The 24,353-nt window shown below is 43.0% G+C and overlaps 1 protein-coding gene and 1 pseudogene across 1 annotated transcript in view; one reads left to right on the top strand and one right to left on the bottom strand.

Annotated features, from left to right (window-relative positions):
- Positions 1 to 24,353, bottom strand: part of TMCC3 (transmembrane and coiled-coil domain family 3) — a 256,361-nt gene that overhangs the window by 212,909 nt on the left and 19,099 nt on the right. The gene's annotated exons all lie outside the window — the stretch shown is intronic.
- Positions 18,851 to 20,079, top strand: LOC123780629 (tubulin beta chain pseudogene; annotated as a pseudogene).

Below are 24,353 nucleotides of genomic sequence, written 5' to 3'. Positions count from 1 at the left end.
GTGGTTTCCAAAGGGTAGATGGGTAGGGGGAGGGGTGAAATAGATAAAGGGGATTAAGAGAACACTTAACTTCATGAGCACTGAATAATGTACAGAAACGTTAAATCATTATATCATACACCCGAAGCTAATACACTATGTTAATTATACCTCAGTTTAAAAAAAAGACACTACCTAGAAAAAGTATGAATCTGAAAGGATTACTTCAGCATTCAGACCAGTGTCAAACTTATTTCCTTTTTAAATAGAGTTATTGTACAGATAAATCAAGAGGGAGCTATATATTCCACACTTACCAATGTACTATTTTTTTTAGAGAGCGAGAGCATGTGCAAGCGGAAAGCGGATAAGTGGAGGGGCTGAGGGAGAGACAGAATCTTAGGCAGTCTCCACGCCCAGCATGGAGCCCAACCTGGGGCTCAATCCCATGACCCCAGATCAAGACCCGAACCAAAACCAAGAGTCAGATGCTTAACTGACTGAGCCACCCAGGTGCCCCTGTCTCAAATTTCTGAAAGCTACAAGTTCAAGGTCACAGTGTCAGTGAGGATGGTTCCTTTTGAGGCCTGAGACAGAGAATCTGTTCCATCCTCTCTCCTAGCTTCCAGTTGTTTGCTGACAGTCTGATATCCATCGGCTTGTAGATCTCTATCTTGTGGCAATCTTTCTGTCTACTGTCTCTAAATTTCATTTTTTTGTTAGTAATCTTGACACCAAATGTGAGGCTTGAACTCCCGAGATCAAGAGTCCTATGATCTTTCCACTGAGCCAGCGAGGCGCCCCTAAATTTCTTTTTAATAAGGGTACCACTCACATTGGATTACAGGCCTACTGTACTCCACTATGAACTCATCTTAACTAGCTTCATCTGCCATGACCCTATACCCAAATAAAGCCACATTCTGAGGTACTGGGGGCTAGAACTTCAGCATGATTTTTTTAGGTGACACAATTCAACCCATAACAGCTGGCTTTTTCTCACCATTCAAATCTCAGTCCAAGTACTCCCTCCACAGAGAGGTCTTTCCTGACCACCCAATTGAAGGTGGCTCTCCCCCAGGCATTAGTCACTCTACGCACTTGCCCTATTTTATTTTCTTCATATACTTACCACTCCCAGAATTTATCCTACTTGTTCATTTGGTTTTGGTCTGTCTCTCCACACTAGAATGTAAACTATGAAATCAGGGACTGTCTTGTCCATTTATCCCAGAGTCTAGAGCCGTGCCTGACACATGGTGGTGCTTCAATCAGTATCAGCTGAATAAATGAATACCTGCTTTAAATAAACATCACTTGTCCATTCGTAAACATAATGCCAGAGGGAGCCACAGCTATGAATGAAAATAAAGCAAGGTGAGAGGATAGACGAAGATGTGCCGCCTTGAACAGGGTGGCTGGGAAGGCTTACGAGATGCAACAAGGAAGCAAACCCGAGCAGTTTCAAAGACAGTGAGGTTGACAGTGTGGTTGCCAGTGTGACTGGAGTGAGTTCCAGGCATGACCAAGATGTGAGGAAGTGGAGGGACAGCGAGAGGAGGCGTGCCCTAAAGGAAGCTGAAAGTGAAGGCATCTGCGTTTGCTACCCTCTGTCTGGACCCTCAGCTTACAAAGCACTTTGACAGTCCTGGCCAAATCAAGCTTTCCCTTATTCATCAAGTTTCCACAAGACTCCTGAACACCGCCCTCTCTGTCCCCGGGCATTTTGCTCTTACTTCTACTATAGCATTTCCAGCATTTCTGTGGAACTGTAAGTTTTCCATTTTACATGCCTCTAGCCCCCTCCAGTGAGCTCCTTGAGGGCAGGAACCCCAAAAGTTACTCAGGAGATGCTGAAGGAAGGGAACTTCTGGCTGATGCCCCTCTTCCCTGCGGATGCCCCCTCTGCCACACAGGCCAGGTTTTTCCCACTTAAAAACAAGGCTTTTTCAGGAGTGACCTCATGCAAATTGGCACAGCAGGAAGCTCTAGGAGCCATCCCTCCACCAAGGTGGAAGGAGTGACTGGAACCAACTATCTGAGACCTCTGGAACCTGATGGACACTTCTGACAAGTAGGGCACGCTTGATGAAACAGAGGTTGCTGACCTTTCCTAAGTGAGCAGTGTGGGTGAACCCGCTACCGCCCCCATTCTTCAGCCCCACAGAGCTGTGGGGAGGGTAGCTCACATGCCTAGAATGGTGGCTGGGGCGAGGGTGGGCAGTGAGGACCTTGTCTTCAAACAACTTGGGGTTGTGCATTTTGGTTGGAGAGCCTGTGTCTGTCACTGCTGTTACCACAGGATAGAAACTCCCATGTTGCTACCCAGAAAGCCAAAATATTTAACTATAGGAGATTTATACCCTCATTTATTCATTTCCCAACAAATCCTGACTAGCTTTTATGTGCCAGGCACTGAGGACACAAACAGACAAAAAGCCCAGTTTACATTCTGATAGGAAAAGTGATGGTTCACTGATGCGCGGGGAGGGCAGAAGCAGGAAGGGGTGTATTGCTCTTACCTTGAGTCACTCCAGGCCCCTCTGATTTGGCACTATGTTATTATATCACATATTATTCATGCCAAGTCTCCTGACCTAATGGTAAAAACCATGCAAGTTAATTCCTTAGGTCTCTGGTGGCTTCTCATCACCTTAATATCCAGGCCAGAAACCCAGGAGCCAAACATGTCTCAAAGTCTCTTGGTCATGTTCAGAGACAATCACAAAATATTTAAAACAATAAAGATGATGTTTTGTTTCTTTGTTTAATTAGAGCTTATAGCTAAGTTTTTCATTTATTTTTTTCTCAAAAAAAGATCTCTGTCTTCCTGGGATGATTTAACTAGATTCCTGCCTGAGGCAGAAGCTAAAACCACTGTCCCCCAAAAGCTGACTTCCTGATGTGCATCTTGGCTGGACAAGTCATTCAAACTCTCTGAGTGTGTTTCCTGGTCTCGTAAGTGGGGACAGTAATGCACACCTCAGGGGGCTATGAAGAGACTTGGATGAGTCAAGGACATGAAAATAAATGCTTAGAGCAACACCTGGCATGTATAAAGTATTCAATATACACTAATGAGAAACAAAAGGGGCACCTGGGTGGCACAGTCAGTTAAGCGTCCAACTCTTGGTTTTGGCTTAGGTTGTGATCTCATGACCGTGGGATTGAGCCCCTGCGTCAGGCTCCATGCTCAGCGTGGAGTCTGCTTGGGATTCCCTCTCCCTCTGCCCCTCCTGCTCATGCCCCTCCCTCAGTCTCTCTGAAATAAATACATCTTTAAAAGAAAAGAAAGAAAAGAAAAACAAAAGCTTCCCAACACTCCTTTCAGCCAATCATTTTTATCAAAAGAGCATGATTACCTGTGAAATCATACAACCCAACAGACAAATATTTCATTACCACGGCACACCAAGCAGCAAAGCAGATTTGTAGGGCAGGGGAAGCATGTTCCAGATCATAGTAAGGGTCTGGGTTGGCTGCTAGATTTGGCTTCTCTAAGAGCCCAGAGCCCTGCCTACCAATTTGAAATGCATCTTTGTATAGAGTTTCCCAGGGAGACTCTGCTTCCTCCCCCTTCTTATCCTCCCTCCCCACCCCCCTTTTCCTTTAAAGCTGATTCAGCCAAGGAAAGCAAGGGCTTTGCGGCCAGGGCCTCATTTTTCATCATAGGAGCATTCCCCCCACACCTAGGCTTTCTTCTCTTCATTTGCATTAGGAACAGTTTGGTATTCCTTTCACAGCATGGGATTCTCTCTAATTGATAATCCCTCCCCACCGCCCCGCCCCCAGCATCTAGAAGCCTGAGTTCAAGAGCAGCATGATGCTACACCCCGAAACTGACCGCTTTGGGTGAAATCAAGCAAAGGGTGGAGAACAACGCAAAAGTCATTTGAGGGATCCATCACGGTATGAGAAATAAGTCAGATAGAGAAAGACCAACTGTGTTCTCACTTACATGTGGAATTCTGAAAAGCCAAAGCCATAGGAGAAGAGAGTAGAATGGTGGTTGCCAGAGGCTGGGGAGTTGGGGAGGGTTGCTCAGAGGGCACAAACGTCCAGCTATAAGATGAATAAATTTGGGGGATCTAAAGTACAACGGTGACTATATCTAACAGTACCATATTATATACTTGAAAGTTGTTGAGAGTAGATCTTAAATGTTAACACCACACACACACACAAAAGTAACTGTGTGAGGGGATGGGGGTGTTAACTAACCTTATTTTGGTAATCATTTTGCAATATATACACATATCAAATTATCACACTGTACACCTTAAATTTACATATGTTATATGTCAATAATATCTCAATAAAGCTGGGGAAAAAAATCATCTAAGACCTATGGCTTCTCCCCAGCTTCTTGTCCCACGGCAGCCTACAAATCTTTTCTCTATGACTTTTTAAAATAAACTGCAAGAAGCCACTTTCCATGTCAGAGCCTAAGAAATGACAACTGTTTGGAGGATTACATGACCTCCCCACGTGATGACATCTCCGGGAGGACAGAGATGGGGGCTCAGTCATCTCTGCATTCCTAACATCAAACACAGAAACTGGCCCAAGAGTAGGCTGTTGAAAAAATGTTAAGTAAATTCCATTTTTATAGCATCTACTGACATCTAAAAATTCCCAATTATAAGTTATAAAATGTATGATCACTCTCTTAAGAATAAATTAATTGCAAAATCAATTATGTGCTACATACGATTTGGGATTTTATGAAAATCAGCACTGTCTCGAAATTAAGGAAAATGTACTATAAAATATGCTTTGTTATTCACTGGTCTGAACACAGACCCAATAATTAATTCTAGCCTTCACTATTATAAAGTGCCTACAGTATTTTCCCATTTTAAAGCGGGAAAAATAACAGCTACCTCACTGCATTTTTGTGAAGATTAAATGAGCTAACACATTTATAATGCTTAGAAAAGGGCCTGGCAGATGGTGGCTACTTACAAAATGTTAGCTATTATTGTTGCTGTTGTTATCAGACACTATCCTGGCTAACACTATTAGACCATGTTAAACAGAAGTTCATTGAGTTACTCTGCCCAGCAAAGTATTAACAGAAGCAAGACACACATGTGATCCATGGCCTGACAACAAAATTCGTCCTCAGAGCATCAGATATCTTCTAAAAACCATTAGCAGATTCTCATCATACAAGAATTGCCCATAAATTGCTTACTTCTTAGAATGTGATTGTACCTAGAAGCAGGAATATTTATTTAGTAGACCCTAAATGTATGCCAGAAAGAACTGAATTAGCAGAGTAGCAGCTTCACTAAAAGGTTCCTTCAAAAAAAAAAAAAAAAAAAAAGCAGACAGCAATCTTTACCTTCTCTTCAGGCCAGATGATGTTCTTGATTCCGTAAGATTTGGGGCGTCTTTATCTGATACGGGCCTGTGAGTTTATGAAAGCTTCAGATGACCAACATCTGGGTTAAAAATAATCACTGAGAAACAAAAACTGAGAAACAACTGAGAAACGAAAAGCAGAAGTATGCACAAGGTTGCTCCACTTGCACTCTCCCACAGCGGCTGTTTTCCTGTTTCTCAGACGCCGTCCTTCAGTCTAGCAATTCCTCATGGGTGTCCTGCAGACCACGGGTCCCCATACAAGGGTTCTAGGGTCAGGTAAGTGTCCCTGCCTAGAAAGCCACAGTGCCCACCAACCTATTCAAGGTCCTGAGCTTCTTCCAGGAAGAAACCCATTTAGCTGTGCTTCACTTATTGTTTGAAAACTTAACCTTTCCCAGGGCATATTACTAGAATCCAGCTTTTGGAAATGCCGACAGTCTAAAATTAATCACTTCTTTCCATCGAGGAATGACTGGGTTCATTCACCTGATCTGCAGGAGTCAGAGTGAATGAACAGCTAAGTCAACACTTCCTTGAACGCAGATGGAAAAGAATGTGAACCCTATGCAGACCCATAGCCCCTCGTTCAATGCACGATTTTACGCCCTGGATCAAGTCAAAAAAGAAACTACCCTCAGGACCCATCGGGGAAGGCACCCATAAGCTCTAGGAATGGCCTATGGGAAGCATGATTTCGGAAGATCTGCAGGATGACAGAAAGGAAGATGTAAGAGCAAACCTGTTAACAAAAGGAATTTAATTCTCCAACTTTTTTTAAGATTTTGATTTATTTGAGAGAGAGCAAGAGAAAGTATGTGAGCATGAGCAGTGGGGAGGGGCAGAGGGGGAAGGAGAGAGAGAATCTCAAGCAGATTCCTCACTGAGCACGGAGACTGATGCGGGGCTTGGTCTCACGACTCTGAGATCAAGACCAGAGCCAAAATCAAGAGTCGGACGCTGAACTGACTGAGCCACCCAGGCGCCCTTCTCCTACTGTTTTTTTAAGTCAAGGAGAAGAATGCACATACACTGCAATCCGATCAGAATATGTCCGAAGTCATCAGGAAGACATCTACTGATGTCAGTTTAATGCGGTCACAGAGAGGAATGTTCAGGGGTTCCTTGTCAAACCATCTGTAAACACTCCAATCTCTAAACATTATCTTAATTCTATAACTGGAAAAAAATCCAGAATCCTAAATATCCGTTTGTAATATAGGTTTCCTTTTTTTCCCTAGTACCTGATACATCACAGAAAAGTAGGGATATGGGGAAGTGTCTTTCCTTCCCTCGGGTCACAACAGTATTCACACAACCACAACTGCCCCAAATGGCCCCCTGCTGGCCTTCCTGATGAAGAAACTTACTAGGAAGACACAGGATCGGCAGAAAGGAAGCTGAAATATCTGAAATAACAACAGGACACAGAATAAAACCATCCTGGGTGCTGTAATTCCCTGCTTCCCAGGATTCTAAACCACTCAGGATCTTGAGCCTGACATGCCCTAAGTGGAAAAGAAGAGGTGCTGGGAAGGGGCTGCTTAGCGGAGGTTACAGGAAACCCTCACTTCACAGGCTCTGCAGTTGAACAGAAAGTCACATAAAATTGTCCAAACATTTTGCTCCAGCACTGTCCAACTGAACTTTCAGTGACAATCAGAATGCTCTGAACAAACAGTGTTCGATATGGTAGCCACTAGTCACATGGCTACTCAGCACTTGAAACATAATGAGTACAACTGAGGAACTAAAATTTTTATTTTAATTCATTTTAACTTAAATAACCACAGGTGGCCTGTGGCTACTGTATTAGGCAGTACAACTAGCTTATACAACTAATGTCCCACTGACCTGAATTCCACAAAAATGGAGATGGTCAGGGACCAAGGAAGGTTCTCCAGAGGTTCCAGGAAATGGACTATTTGACTTATCAAAGGAAGCAAGGAAGAACCAAGTCTAATATCTCATGAATCTCTATGTATACTACTGAGATGGCTAAAAGACAAGCATCACTCCCATCTTACTAAATGGAGAAACTGAGATATAAATTCAATTAACTGATATAAACAGTAACTGCCATTTGTGGAATCTCTCCATGTACGTAGGTTTCTATATGCAATCTTTACAACAATCCTCCAAGGAAAACATTACTATGCCTCTTTTACTGGTACAGAAACTGAGGTTCAAGAAGGCTGAGTGCTTAGGAAAAGCCACATAACAAATGAGCCAAGATTTGAACTCTGACCTATTTTTAAAGCCCAAACAAAATACAGCTTAGGTCTTCAGCAAAGATCAATTTTCTTTTCCAGATTTAATCAACAGGTATTTTTTTAAAAAAGATGTATTTATTTGTTTGAGGGTGAGAGAGAGAGCACATGTGCACGTGAACGGCGGGGAAGGACAGAGGGAGAGAATCCTCAAGCAGACTCCCCACTGAGCACAGAGCTTCAGCAGAGCCCACTCCCAGCAGATCTCACAACCCATAAGGTCATGACCTCAACCAAAACCAACAGGCAGAAGCTCAACCAACTGAGCCACCCAGGCACCCCAAGTCAATAAGTATTTTTTGAGCCTCTGTTATACGCACAACAGCATGATAAGTGCCTGGGAGGGGGCAACACAAAGGTAAGGAAGGAAAACCATCAATATCACTGAACCTCAGAGTTGTTGGGCTTGTTATTCTTCTCTAACAAAGGACATGGATTATTCAATTACTCACAGCCAGCTCTTCTTGTGTATTATAGCAATCGATTGGCCTGGAATAGAAAATAAGCTAATATTTTTAGCACTTCAAAAACGGGCAGAACCAAAGAACAAGTGAAAAAAATAGATAAATAAGACTTCATCATAATTAAAAACTTTAGTGCACCAAAAGACACCATTAATAAAATGAAAAGATAATTCACAGAATGGGAGGAGGTAACAGCAGATCATACACCTGACAAGGGACTTGTACCCAAACTGTATTTAAAAAAAAAAAAATCTTGCAATGCAATAATAAAAAGGCAAATCACCTGCACACATTTTTGTCTGGACGTAGGTATCCCATTTCTTTTTGGTCTAGGAGTGGACTACTGGATCATACGGTATACGGTGATTCTATGTTCAGTATTTTGAGGAAGTGCCAAACTGTTAGCAAAGTGGCTGCACCATTCAGCAATCCCAACAGCAGGGTATGAGGGCTCAAATTTCCCCGCAACCTTACCAATACTCGCCATTGCCTGGCTTTTTATCTTAGCCATTCTTGTTGGTATGAAATGATATCTCATTATGGTTTAATACACATTTTTCCTAACAATCAGTGATGCTGAACATCATTTCAGGTGTTCACTGACCATTTATAAATTGTCTCTGGAGAGATGCCTTTTAGTGTTCTTTTAGTTTAGATATATTCGTTACATAAGTTACATTCAGTCCAAAGAAACATAATGGAGACAAAGAACAAATTTTTCTTCTTCTATTTATCAATACCATTTCTTCAGGTATCTCAAAATTTGAAGCTATAAACACCCAGACTTTCTTGTAATGTGCCTGGAGATTGAAGTGGGGACTGTGGGCTCACCTGTGTCCTACTTCTAGGTGACCCTAAGCAAGTGACTTAATCTGAGCCTCAGTTTTTCATTCTGCAAAACGAAATTCACACGTACCACAGTGTTTAAATGAGCACACTATCTAACACATGGTAAGTACTCAACAAACACTAACGTTACTGTTTTTGTTATCAACACATCGTCATTATTATCACCACAACTCCAGCTCCCACAAGAAGTTTGAAAACATGACTGATACATGTATGTTGACCATGTACATTTAGTGTTTCATTACTGCTCTACTCAATTTAATTCAGACTCCCATTGCGTGAACATAACCAGAGCTCCTTATAATTCCCACTCACTATCTTAGGGACTTAGACTTTGAAATAAGGTCCCCAAATTTTTCACTGTATAGAGCAAATGCTACCTTATCTTCTGGCAAAAGCAAGTCAACAACAGAGAAAAAAAATTTTTTTTTAAATAGGTACATTTCTGTGCTTTGTTTCTAGAAGACCCAAAAGAAGAAGAAAATGTTAACGTCTCCTCAGAGATCCTGGCAAATAGGGGAAAATAACACTGGAAAAATGAAGCCACCAGCCCGAAGAGCTGCCTCAGGAGCACCATTACGAAGCCCTGCACCAGAGAATCACCAACAACTGCACCGCAAAGCAAGGGGCTGGGGGACAGCACTGGCTGTCTCCTAGGTAAACAGCTGGAAGCCAACCAAGTTCAGAACCCCCCCCCTTTTTTTAAGTCTATATGAAAAGGGAAGAGAAAGTGAATAGGAGTGAACTCTATTCTGTAAGACAAACATCTGGTTCTCCTTTTCCTTATGCCGGGCAGAGGTGGTGGGACAAGACCCTGGAAAAATATATGGGGTACTAGGTGGACCATACCTCATCACCAACAACAGGCACAGTTCAGTGGTGACCTCTGGCTTGCCCGGCCCAGCAGCACACACTGCCCCCTAAACCCGAACCTTCAGCATGTCCTTCTAGCCACACATCTCAGAGAACATCTGGGAAGGGGCCCAGGCGCTTCAGTCTCCACACTTACTCATCAGCCACAAGAGCCCCAAACCTCGAAATATTCAAAGGAAGTATGTCAGGGGATTTACCTATCACGAGGAACTCTTTCAGCCTCCAAGAAAAACTCAGAGCTCCTGCGGTGGTCCAAAGATCCAGACTTCTCCTGGACACTACCTACCTCCTGCTCAGAAAAATATGGAGAAAACCAACTTCCTCACAGGAATGTGCAATGGGACCAAAGGGAAGTGCCCCCGAAATCTGAGAGGACAATAATGCCCTTGTCATTCCGGGTCTGTCTTTCAATGCTGCCTCTGCTCTGCTTCCTCCCACAATAAAGGTAGAGAACTTGAGAACTGAGAAGGCCCACAGGGACCCAGAGAGATGAAATAATTTACCAGAGGGCACAGAGCATGGAAATGGCCAACCCAAGACTTAACACACACCTTTATCCGTAAAAATTGGACATCTGTATCTTTGCAGTAAATACCTAATAGTGCAATTTCTGGGTCATAGGATAGCTCTCTTTTGTTGCTGGAGAGGCGGTGGGTGGGGGGAGGGGGTAATTGGGTGATGGGCATTAAGGAGGCCAGGTGATGTGATGAGCACTGGGTGTTATATGCCACTAATAAATATTGAACACTACATCTGAAGCTAGCAATGTACTGTAAGTTGGCTAACTGAATTTAAATTAAAAAAATACATACCTGGGGGGAGGTGCTTTTAAGTAGGACTTATGAATGTTGCAAAACCAAAACCAAGAGATACTGCTGTTGACAATTAAAAGTCTTTATTGCTACATTACCTGTATTTGTAAGTTATAATACAATATTATATACAGAATAAATAAAAATAGTCCACATATAAGAATACTGTAAATAGCATTTGCAATATACTATCTTGAGAAATATGAAGAGTCGATCAAAGTAAAAGATGAGCTTTTAAGTATAGTATGTCTTCAGTGCTCCTGAAAGAAAGTCCAAACTTCTGTGAAGACAAAGAAACTCCCATACTCCTTGGCATGGTCCAGGAAGTGCAATAATGTTTAGACATGGGGGGAGTCAAACATGCAGGAGCTGTCTGCTATGTCTAGCAAGTGAAGATGGAAGAAGTCAGTCCAGGGAGGACAATCCTTGCACCCACTGGCCACCATGACCCTCAGACAGCAGTTCAGGTGGAGGAACAAAGCCTGGCAGGTGGGAGGCCTGAGTGGAGGGCAGGGAAGAGCACTTCCTTAATACCCCGGCCCACTCCTCAGGAGGGGACCAACAGGGCCTGACTCTTGGTCTCCATGCAGGTGAGGAAAAGCTCCTTGGGTTGTAGTGAATCTCACAATCTCTTCCAGCTGCTGGAGGTCTCTTTGCATCTCCATCACCTGTTCTTGTTTTGATCTTTTGGCGCTCTCTCTCTTCAGTTCTTGAGTCAGAGAATTTAGTTCCTCCATCAGCATCATGTTGGTCCTCTTCGCCTTTCTGTAAGAGTCAGCAAGTCTGGGTATATTGAATGACTCTTTCTCTTGTCTGGCGTTTTCTAGTGATGACTCAATTCCGACATGCTCCTCCTTAGCTACAAAAAGCTTGTCAATAAGTTGGCATTTCTCCTCAATCCCTGCAGCCACTGCTTCTGCCAGCTGCTTTTCACAGCTTTCATAAAGGTGACTTCGAACAGACTGAACAAGTCTGAATGTAGATAAGAGGCCCACCAATAAGCCAATGACAGGCAGACGCACCAGTGTCTCCCACTGGAGGTTGTGGAGAAGAAGGGTCGCACTCGGGTCGCTTGGCAGCAGCTTCACCATCATCTCGCCCAACCTCCCAAGGGTCAGCTCGAAGCCATGCTCCAGAGAGGTCGGCAGCACCTCCATGGTACTGCTCTACCACAGGGCAATTCCTGGTCACCGCGCACCCAGCAGTCACAACACACGCTAGGCAACACCTCAACATTCTGCCTGGAACCCAACCAGCAACTGACATTCTGCTATGGTCAGATATATGGTAGGATTTGGGGGGGCAGGGGGAGGTTATAAGCTTGTCTCCATGACTGCCTAATTTTCCTTATTTCCCTCTTTCTTCTTTTTATCAATGTAAAACTAGAATACATGAAATGTGCCCCCCAAAACCCTAAAACAGAACAAAACAAAAAACCATTGGATGGAATAAACAGTAGACTAGAGGAAGCAGAAGAAAGGAACGGTGATCTGAACGTCAGAACGATGGAAAGCAATCAAGTAGTGAGAAAAAATGAGAAAAATGAAAATAGACTTTGAGAATTCAGTGACACCATCCAGTGTAGTAACATTTGCATTATAGGGATTCCAGAAGGAAAAGAGAAGGGGAAGGAGGCAGAAAACTTCTTTGAATAAATAAGAGCTGAAAATTTCCTGAATCTGGGGAAGGAAACAGAAATCCAGATCCAGAAGGCACAGAGAGCCCCCTCACAAAATCTTCCCAAGACAGTCCACAAAGAAAAGCCTAGTAATTAAAATGGCTAAAAGAAAAAGAAAAAAAAAGTGGTGATAAAGAAATAATGTTAAAAGCAACAAGAGAAAAGAAAACGGTTGCCTACAAGGGGTCTGCCAGAAGGCTACCTGCAGATTCTTCAGCAGAAACCTGGCAGGCCAGAAGAGAGTGGCACGATCTAGTCAAAGGACAGAAAGAATAAAACAAAACAAAACAAACAAAACAAACACAAAAACAGAAAACAGCCAAGAACACTCCATCCAACAAGGCTATCACTCAGAATAGAAGGAGAGATAGAGTTTCCCAAATGAAAGTTAAAGGAGACCCGTTGAGTGGAAAGGGAAGACGGTAAGTAGGAGTAAGAAAAGGAGGAAGCACAAAAGCAGAATTAAATAGCTCTATAAAAATCAGCCAAGGGACGCATATACTACAAAGATGTAGAGTATGATACCATAAACCTAAAATGTGGATGGGAGAATTGTACAGAGTGGGTTCAAACTTAAGCAACCATCAATTTAACATACACTGCTAAATGCATAGGATGTTATCTATAAACATAATGGTAACCACAAATCACAAACTGGTAACAGATAAGCAAAAAATAAACAGAAAGGAATCTCAGTATACCCTAAAGAAAGCAAGCGCACCATGAGAGAAAAGAGCAAGGGAAGAAAGAAATAGAGAAGAACTATGAAGACAACCATAAAACAAATAAGAAAATGGCAATGAATACATACATATCAATAATTACTTTGACTGTAAATGGACTAAACCCTTCAATCAAAAGACACAGGGTGACAGAATGGATAAAAAAGTAAGACCCATCTATATACTGCACCCAAGAGACCTATTTCAGACCTAAAGACAGATGCAAATTGAAAGTGAAGGGATGGAAAAGCATGTATCACATAAACAGAAGTGAAAAGAAGGCCAGGGTAAGAATACGTATCTCAGACACAACACACTTTAAAACAAAGACTGGAAGAAGAGACAAAGGAGGACACTACATGACCCTAAAGCAAAGAATCAGCAAGAACATATAACAATTTAAATATTTATGCACCCAGCACGGGAGCACCCAAATACATCAAGCAGCTGTTAAAAACAAGGAAAGTAATCAAGAGTAATACAATAAGAGTAAGGGACTTTAACACCCCCGTTTCATCAACGGATAGATCATCTAGACAGAAGATCAATGAGGAAACTGTGGCTTTGAAGGACGTATTGGACCGGATGGATCTACTTGATACCTTCCAACATTGGTCCCCAAACAGCAAAATGCACATTTTTTTCAAGTACACATACAACATTCTCCAAAACAGATCACATATTAGGCCACAAAACAAGTCTCACCAAATTCAAAAAAACTGAAGTCCTGTCATGCATCTTTTCCAACCACAATGTTATCAAACTCAAAATCAACCACAAGAAAAAAAATCTGGAAAGAACCCAATTACATAGAGGTGAAGTAACATGCTACTAAACAATGAATGGGTCAGTCAACTACTCAAAGAGGAAACTAAAAAATACACGGAGACAAATGAAAATGAAAACACAATGGTCCAAAACCTTTGGGATGCAGCAAAAGTGGCACTAAGAGGAAAGTTTATAGCAACACAGGCCTACCTCAGGAAGTAAGAAAAATCTCAAATGAACAGCCCAACCTCACACCTAAAGGAGCTAGAAGAACAACAATAGCCAAAACCAGTAGGAGGAAGGAAATAATAAGGACTAGAGCAGAAATAAATAAAATATAGACGAAAAACACAATAGAACAAACCACTGAAACCAGGAGGTGGTTCTTGGAAAAGATCAACCAAATTGATAAGCCTTTAGCCACACTTATCAAACACGAAACAAAAAATGAGGGGGGGGAGTTGTCAAAAAAATAAAACAACAACAAAATCAGAAATGAAAGACAAGAAATAACAACTGACACCACAGAAAGAGAAAGTATTAGAAGAGAATATTATAAAACTTACTAAGAAACTGGACAACCTAGAAGAAATGGATAAATTTGTAGAAACATGTAACCTCCCAAAACCGAATCAGCAAGAAATGAAGAATGTGAACAGACCAATTATCAGCAATGATATCGACTCAGGAGTCAGAACACTTCCAACAAATAAAAGTCCAGAACCAGAGGTCTTCAAAGGTGAATCCTACCAAATATTTAAAGCGTTAATAACTATTCTTCCCCAACTATTCCAAGAAACAGGAAAAAAAGGAAACCTTTCAAATTCATTCTATGAGACCTGCATTACTCTGATACCAAACCTAGATAAACACACTGTAAAGAAAGGAGAACTACAGGCCAATGTCACCGATAGACACAGATACAGAACTACTCAAGAAAATACTAGCAAACCAAATCCCACAATACATTAAAAAATCATGCGCCACAATCAAGTAGGATTTATTCCTGGGGTGCTGGGGGGTTCGATATTCACAAATCGATACATCACGTCCACAGCAGAAAGGAGAACCATATCATTTCACAGACGCGGAAAAAACATTTTACAAGTACAACATCCACTCACGATAAAAACCCTCAACGAAGGAGGTTTAGGGGGAACATACCTCAACATAACAGAGGCCATTTATGAAAAATCCGCAGCTAACAACATAGTAAATGGTGAAAAACTGAGAACTTCTCCTCTAAGGTCAGGGACAAGACAAGGATGCCCACTCTCACCACTTATACTCAACACAGTACTGGACATTCTAGCCACAACAATCAGAAAATAAAAGCCATTCAAGTTGGTAAAGAAGTAAAATTTTCACTAGAGGACAGGGCACTATGTCTAGAAAACCCTAAAGACCCCACCAAAAACTACTAGAACTGACAAATGAATTCAGTACATTGGCAGAATACAAAATCAGTATACAGAAATCTGTTGTACTTCTATACTCTAATAATGAAATAGCAGAAAGAAATTAAGAAGACAGTCCTATTTACCATTGTACCAAAAATAATAAAACACCTAAGAATAAACTTAACCAAGGAGGTAAAATAAAAGATCTGTACTCTGAAAACGGTAAAGCACGGAGGAAAGAAAGTGAAGACAATGGAAAGAAATGGAAAGACATTCCATGCTCATGGACTAGAAAGACAAATATGGTTACAATGTCAATACTACTCAAAGGAAACTACAGGTTAAATGCAATCCCTACCAAAATTACCACAGCATTGTTAACAGAACTAGAACAAACACTCTCAAAAGTTGTATGGCACCAAAGAAGACCGCAAATAGACAAAGCAATCTTGAAAAAGAAAAGCGAAGCTGGAGGCCTCACAATTCCAGACTTCGAGTTATATTACAAAGGTGTACTAGGGGCGCCGGGGTGGCTCAGTTGCTTAAGCAGCTGCCTTCGGCTCAGGTCAGGATCCCGGGGTCCTGGGATCAAGCCCCAGGCATGTATGATCCTACTTACTCAGTTGTCTTTAGCAAGGAAGGTCTCTTCTACATCCCATTTCTATGACGAACAAGATGGAAACAGTAAGTCTCTGGGTATGGTGAGGTTCCAGTCTGTTTTTCTGGCTGTGGTCCCATTACTCAGCACTTAGCTTAAGACCCACACAGGATAAGTTACTGATACATCCAAACGACAAATTCTGTGTGTGCATCGATATTAATTCATTTACAGAGAGGTCTTTGCTTTCCCCCCTTTCCAAAAGCAGCTTGATTTAAACGCCTACTTCTACTGCAAAAAATAAGCTGTCACTAGACTCTCAACTATCCATGAGTGACAAGATAAAATCTCCCTGACAGCCTTGAAGGAAAGCATTTAGAAGTTCTCATCACCTAAATGTATGCTTTTTACTTCATAATTTATTTCTGTGATTTTGGGGTAAGGCTTTTTGTTTTGTTTTTGTTTTTAAGATGCAGTAACAAGATTGCTTTGTAAAAATGACTCCAAATGGTCCACCCCTCTTGTATCCACACCCTTTATTCTACATGACTGTGTGGCTTCTTCCATCGAGGGCTTGGGAATGGGCAGATGTTATTCCCCACCCCGTGGAGCTGGGATGGCCTTGTAAATTGCTCTGGCCCACAGTGTGGCAGACTTGACAATGTACCAGTTCCGAACCTAGGCCCAAGAGGATTTGCTTACTTCACTCACTCTGTTGGAACCCTGCTCTACAGCCATGAAAACAAACCAGGGCTGTTCTGCTTTAGGATGAGAAAACTAGGGGCATACAGATGAGCCAGCCCCCGCTAACCCCCAGCTGACTCAGATACATGAGATACTTGGTCCTCGCTGGGATCAGGGGATGGTCTCAGACTTGGAAAGGAGATTAGGGCACCAAATGCAGATGGCTTATCCCAGCCTTGCCCCCAGTAGGAGCCAACAGTTCCTTTTTTTCGGCCAGGGAAAGCAAGTGGGCTGCTGATTAGCTTTCTCCAGGATTCTCTTTTTTCCTTTTTTTCTAGGTCTTCATAATCTCTCATTTAAACTACCGACTGCTGAAGTCATCACTCTCCTTTTCTTTATGAAATTCATTCCTGTTTTGCAGAGCTCTGCCCCTCCCTGACCTGATCCTTTCAGGCATCACCTTCCACATTGGCTTGGTGGCTTGAGGTTCTCCCTGCTCCCCCTTTCATGGTCTCCCCTGTCAAACACTGCTTCTAAGGGTTTAGATAAAATCTATAAAATAACTAGGACAAATGTATAATATTCACTACATTCAGAAACATGATGTAGTTTTCATTTGTTACAATATTTTAAAAAATATCTCCTAGTAAGTTCCTTTTTTGTTTGTTTTTAAAGATTTTATTTATTTATTGACAGAGAGAGACAGCCAGTGAGAGAGGGAACACAAGCAGGAGGAGTGGGAGAGGAAGAAGCAGGCTCCCAGCGGAGGAGCCCGATGCGGGGCTTGATCCCAGAACCCCGGGATCATGCCCTGAGCCAAAGGCAGATGCTTAACAACTGAGCCACCCAGGCGCCCCTAGTAAGTTCCTTTGTTTATGTAAGTCCATCAATGTATTGTGAGAGTTTTTCTGTGGGTTTTATACTTTTTCTTGCTGTTGAGAATAGAAGTATTTTTACCACTATAGCTAACACATTTTTGCTGGTATATAATATTACTATTGTTCCTTGCGTATTATACTCACAAGTTTACTGAGCTCTCATAAATTCTAGGAGTGTAACCACACTTTTTTTTTCTTCCAAGTTTTTATTTAAATTCCAGTTAGTTAACATGTAGCTTAATATTGGTTTCAAGTGTAGGATTTAGTGATTCAATACTTACAAACATCATCCAGTGCTCATCACAAGTGCCCTCCTTAATACCCATCACGCATTTAACCCAGCACCCCCACCCCGTCTACCTCCCCTCCAGCAACTCTGTTGGTTTGTTATCTATAGTTAAGAGTCGGCTTTATGGTTCGCCTCTTTTCCCCCTATGTTCATCTGTTTTGTTTCTTACATTCCACATATGAGCGAAATCATATGATATTTGTCTTTGACTGACTTATTTTGCTTAGCATAATACTCTCTAGCTCCATCCACATCATTGCAAGTGGCAAGATTTCATTCTTTTTTATAGTTGAGTAATATACCACTATATATGTGTGTGTGTGTGTGTGTGTGCATACAAACACCCCCCAACTTCTTTATCCATTCATCAGTTGATGGGCATTTGGGCTCTTTCCATAATTTGGGAAAGCAAAGACCTCTCTGTAAGTGAATTAATATTGATGCCTTCATGGGAAGGCAACCAGATGTGCAAATTTTTCAGGACAGCTCAGGTTCACTTGTGATTAAAGAAAGACTCAAAACCATTTCAAGCAATAACATCTTTGAATTCACTCATACTTTGAATTATCATTTCCTCCACTGCAATTCTTTTTTAAAGATTCAATTTATTTTCGAATAAGTGATACATGCACATGGCACTAAACTCATAAGTTACAAATAATAGAAAGTAAAAAGTTTCCTTATCATTCCTATTCCTAAGATACTCCACCACCCTCCTCCATGACAGCCGTAGTTACCAGTTTTCTATAGGTAGAGTAAGTGCCAGCATCTCGTGTGCGTGTATACCTACAGGCATGCACACATGTACACAAACACTACTCTTTTTAAACTAATAAATGGCACTGTACTAAAAACACTGTTTGGTACCTTGCTTTTCTACCTCTTTGTGGTACGTCTCAGGCATTATTCCATACAGAGCTGCCTCGTTGTTTTTAAAAGACTGTAACATTCTCAGAACCTTCCTGCTGCTGTGTTCAGACCTCACTGCTCCAGCATCTGGGACACGTCCCATCCTTCCAGCCCTGCGACTAGCAGTATAGTAAAAAATTCCGTATCATTTTCTTGCCCCATACACACCTTGAGGCGAGCAAAAAAATTAAAATAAATTTGAACAATAAGGGAAATCGTGCACATCCAGGCTGGTCAGTGTGGCAACCAGATTGGTGCCAAGTTCTGGGAGGTAATCAGGGATGAACACACACAGCATCGAACCCACCGGAACCTCCCATGGTGATTGACCTGCAGCTGGATCGCATCTCCATGTACTACAATGAAGCTACAGGTGGCAAATACGTTCCTCGTGCTATCTTGGTGGATCTAGAACCCGGGACCATGGACTCTGTTCACTCAGGTCCTTTTGGGCAGATATTCAATCCAGACAACTTCGTTTTTGGTCAGTCTGGGGCAGGCAACAACTGGGCCAAGGGCCACTATACAGAGGGGGCTGAGCTGGCTGATGCAGTCCTGGATGTGATGAGGAAGGAGGCCGAGAGCTGTGACTGCCTGCAGGGTTTCCAACTGACCCACTCACTGGGTGGGGACACAGGCTCTGGAATGTGCATCTTGCTCATCCGCAAGATCCGAGGAGAGTATCCCAACCGCATCATGAACACCTTCAGTGTGGTACCCTCACCCAAAGGGTCTGACACTGTGGTTGAACCCTACAATGCCACCCTCTCCATCCATCAGTTGGTAGAGAACACAGATAAGACCTACTGCATTGACAACGAGGCCCTTTATGACATCTGCTTCTGCACTCTCAAGCTGACCACGCCAACCTACATGGACCTGAACCACCTCGTCTCAGCCACCATGAACGGTGTCACCACCTGCCTCCACTTCCCTGGTCAGCTCAGTGCTGACCTCCACAAGCTAACCATCAACATGGTGCCCTTCCCACGTCTCCACTTCTTCATGCCTGGCTTTGCACCTCTGACCAGCCATGGAAGCCAGCAGTATCGGGCTTTCACTGTGCCTGAACTCATCCAGCAGGTCTTTGATGCCAAGAACATGATGGTTGCCTGGGACCCCCGCCATGGCCGTTACCTCACTGTGGCTGCTGTCTTCTGCGGGCAGAAGTCCATGAAGGAGGTAGATGGGCAGATGCTCAACGTGCAAAACAAGAATAGCAGCTACTTCGTGGAATGGATCCCCAACAACGTCAAGACAGCTGTCTGCAATATCCCACCTCGTGGATTCAAGATGGCAGTCACCTTCACTGGAAATAACACAGCCATCCAGGAGCTCTTCAAGCACGTTATCAGAGCAGTTCTCAGCCGTGTTCCAGAGCAAGGCCTTCCTCCACTGGTACATAAGTGAGGGCATGGACGAGATGGAGTTCACTGAAACCGACAGCAACATGACCTTGTCTCCAAGTACCAGCAGTACTAGGATGCCACCGCAGAAGAAGAGGAGGATTTCGGTGAGGAGGCTGAAGAGGAGGCCTAAGGCAGAGCACCATCACCTCAGGCTTCTCTGTTGCCTCAGCCTTCTTCCTCAGCTGCCCCGCCTCTCCCTCAGAATTGCATTCTTTTTTTTTTTTTTTTTTTTTTTTACGATTTTATTTATTTATTTGACAGAGAGAGAGGCAGCGAGAGAGGGAACACAAGCAGGGGAAGTGGGAGAGGGAGAAGCAGGCTTCCCGCTGAGCAGGGAGCCCGAATACGGGGCTCGATCCCAGAACTTTGGGATCATGACCTGAGCCGAAGGAAGACGCTTAACGACTGAGCCACCCAGGTGCCCCTAGAATTGCATTTTCTGCCTCTGTCTCATTTTGGTTTTTTTTTTCTTTTTTGGCAGGGGGGGGGGGGGCCTAGAACAGTGCCTGGCACATAACAGGCACTTGAAAATATTTGTTTTTTGTTGAAAAAAATTAAATAAAAGACTTTATCATATGGGCTGTATGGACATGCTGTTATTTAACCAGTTCCTATCAATGAATATTTAGGTCGCTTCCAGTATTTTGGTATTTCAAACAATGTTCCTGCGAGTAACTCTGTACACAGGCCATTTTGCACAGATGCAAGCGTATCTGTAGAATAAATTCTAGCAAGTGGATTGCTCAACATTTTTAACCCGGACAGTGGGTAACTGTGCATTTGTAACTCAGACTGATAACATCAAACCACCTTCCAGACATACAAGATCAGGGCTTGGCAAATTATGATCCGCAGACCAAATCCAGCCCATGAGCTAAAAATGTTTTTGCATTTTTGCAAGTGTTGTTTAAAAAAGAAGAAGAAGGGGGAGGGGAAAAGGAGAAGAATATGCAACAGACCTCATATGACCTGTAAAGCTTAAAATATTTACTGTCTGGACCTTCGCAGAAAGTTTGCTGATCCCTCCAACTAGGCCAATTTATACTCCCCCATTAGCAATGTCTGGCAGTGTTTCTCCGCTATTTCAGTTATAATCTTTGGTCAAACTGAGATCTAAAGTAATGCTTCAGGTTTTGTTTCAGTTGAAGAAAAGTTGAAGCATCTATAACACGTATGTACTGGCACTGTGATTTTTTTCCAGGCCAAAACACAGCCTGTTTCAGGATGCAAACATCAATTGACACTTGAGTTTGTCACCTCACGGTCACGAGTGGCAAGAAAAGGTTAGAATCCCCAGCTGTCAGAATTGAAAGCAACTTTAAAGGTTATCAGGTCTGAATATTATGGATTTTGTGCGCCATTAAAATTTCAAAAATAGTTTAAAGGATTAAAACAACGTTACCAGCTTTTTATCTTGTGGTCATTAAAAGATAGAAACAACCCAAACACCGTCTACTGTCACCATCACTTCATAAAAGAAAGGAATTTAACACCAAAAAGTAGGACATGCTCAATCCTAGAATAAAGGCGAATCCATTAAACTGAGTCCACTTAGCTTCATAACCAGCCAGCCATAGTCATTTTCTTTCTGCCAATTTTTGACTGAGGAAAATTCTATGTTAAACCTATGTTTGGGAACCAACCTCACTGTTTTCTAAACAATCTAAAGCTTCCAAATCCAAACGACATGCCTCAGATTCAATTCTGGTGACAATAAATTCATGGCCGATTCAAACAAGAATTCAGGATTTCTGCCCCCCAGTCTCCTATCTTCCTATCTTCTCCCTAATCCACAATTCCTCATGTGTCCAGAATCACAAGACAAACAGCACAACTGGTCCAACCAACACCCCAGCCCACTCACAGCCTTCCACATCCCACTGTCCTTGGGTCTTAGGTCTGATCCGCTCACATCCTCATCCAATTGTGTTTTTAGTCCTCCTCATGGGGGTAGGTGTGCAACAAACAACAACAGTAGAGAACTTCCTCTGTTCTGAGTAGCTGGAGAATTCCACATTCGTGGAGGCCCAAACAACAATCATCCATTCGCCGTCAGTGTGCCTCTTCCACTGACCCTTATAAACAGCCTCTACCGCACTCTCTTCCTTCGGGCTGCCAGAGCCTGGCCTTTCCCATGGTGCCCGTGGCGGATGCGGAGAGGGGCCTCCAGACGTACGCGCGTGAGTTTTTACCAACACTTCAGAATTAATCAGTTGTGATGGTTAATTTTAAGTGTCAACTTGGCTGGGCTAAAGGATGCTGAGATAGCTGGTGTTTCTGGAGAAGATGAGCAGCCATGGCCCAATCAGCTGAGGGCCAGAACAGAAAAGGCTGAGGAAGGGCAAATTTGTGGTCTCTGCTGGAGCTGAGACATCCATCTCCTCCAGCTCTTGGATATCACATCGACACTCCCAATTCTCTGGATTTCAGACTCAGATCAAGACATACCATCAGCCAACTGCCAGGCCTTCAGACTCGGACTGAGTTATACCACAGGCTTTCCTGGTTCTCCAGCCTGCAGACAGCAGATCATAGGACTTCTCAGCTCCGTAAGTGCACGAGCCAATGCCTTCAATAAACCTCCTTATATATATATTTATACATAGCCTATTGGTTTGTTTCTCTGGAGAACCCTAATATGTCAGCTATCCCTGAATTTCAGAGCCAAGGTAACTTCAATGGCTTTGATCATGGAGTGAGAGAAACAGGACAGTGATATCATGTCCAAGTCTCGCCTTCCTCTGCCCTCCCTGGGCCCCTTTCATTCAATATTCTACTTCCTTCTGAGTGCCAGGCACTGCTGGTTTTCTCCTATGACTGCTCACCCACACCTTGACATAAAGGCAGCCTCCTGTTGGACCACCTGCTACGTGGGCCCCACATGCCTTCTGGCACAGCTACATCAGCCTCTGCCACTTAGATGGCCAGACCCTGGTCCTTGCCTGTCATCTCCAGCTGCCCCTGAAGCTAAAGCTAAATGACACTCAGGACTGCAAAGCTTCCTGTAGTCCTTCTGGCATCAAGAAAAGAATGCATTCGAGCAGTCAGCACTAACATTAACTTCAAGAAATACAATACTAACTCAATCCATTTTCAATTAAGATTTTAGCTTCAGGGCACCTGGGTGGCTCAGTCGGTTAAGCTTCTGCCTTTGGCTCAGGTCATTATGTCAGGGGCCTGGGATCCAGCCTCAGCCTCCTCACATCAGGTTCCCTGCTCAGTGGGGAGTCTGCTTCTCCCTCTGCCCCTCCCTCTGCTCATGCTCCCTCCCCCTGCTCCCTCTCCCTCTCTCTCAAATAAATGAACAAAACCTTAAAGAAAAAAAAAAGATTTTTAGCTTTCACACAGCAGAGTTTTAAAAGAAGTCTCAGGCCTGAGAGTAGGTCACTGAGAATATACAACACCTATTTTAGTGAACCAAACAGCAGGACTTTTGCTGCCATTCCAGTGTTTTTTCCCTCAAGTCTTCCTGTCACTCATGGTTCCAATGCAGGCTGAAAATAATTCTCTTCCCTCCCAACACCAAACTACTCCTTCCTCTCCATTAATTACTACCTCAGCTTTTTATTTCCTTATTAAGCATTTTAATAGGGCTAGTAATTCAAGAGAGAAACTAAGTAGCAGATGGAATTTTTTGTTCTTTGTAAAATAGGCTGTGGTCAAAAACACACAAATTCTCACCAAGAAATGAAACAGGTATCCCAAGGAGATGGGACACAGGGAAGAGGATGTGCTCTCGGCCAGCGCTTCACGCTTTCCTCAAAATGACCTCTTCCTGTTTTGGCAGCAGGTTCTGGATAATATCACGTCTCTATAAATCACCTCGGTCATGCAGATATGATTCAGTTATTTATTCCCCAGAACCACAGGATGTGGATTTAGATTTGACATTTGGAGATAAATGAGGAAGCCAGCCCTCCAGAATGTCTGCTTCCTTGCTGGTGCACAAAAACCCTCTTGCCTATGACATCAAGGTGTTAGCTTCCTAGCTTGGAGTTTACATGTCCCAGGCATCTCCCATTAAATAGAGGAGGTAGCTGGCATGGTTCAAACAAGCCCTCAAAGTCATGCGATGGTAGAGGTAGAAGACGCCGTAGAGGTTATAAGAAAAGCAATGAGCTAAATGGACACATTAACAGAACAGTGACTAAAACAGGGAAGGCATATCTACGTAAAGGCAGCAAATGCATAAACGTAGTTCCCATCTGTCCAGGTTTGTGACATGCCACACGGTCAGTGCCTGTTCTCAAAGTATCATTCATTCACGCCTTCACTCATTCAATAAACAGTTACTGAGTGCTTACTGGAGTCAGGCAGGAGTACTAAGCACCGGGGCTGTGATGGTGACCTAGAGATCCCTTCATGTAGCTTACAGTCTAGGGTTTACAGCTTAGCTAACGAAAT

Source organism: Ursus americanus, chromosome 17 (genome assembly GCF_024610735.1).
Source record: "Ursus americanus isolate L20-20 chromosome 17, mUrsAme1.1.p, whole genome shotgun sequence".
NCBI lineage: Eukaryota > Metazoa > Chordata > Mammalia > Carnivora > Ursidae > Ursus > Ursus americanus.
The sequence above is the reverse complement of the archived record's forward strand: the minus strand, read 5'-3'. Positions and strand labels throughout refer to the sequence as shown.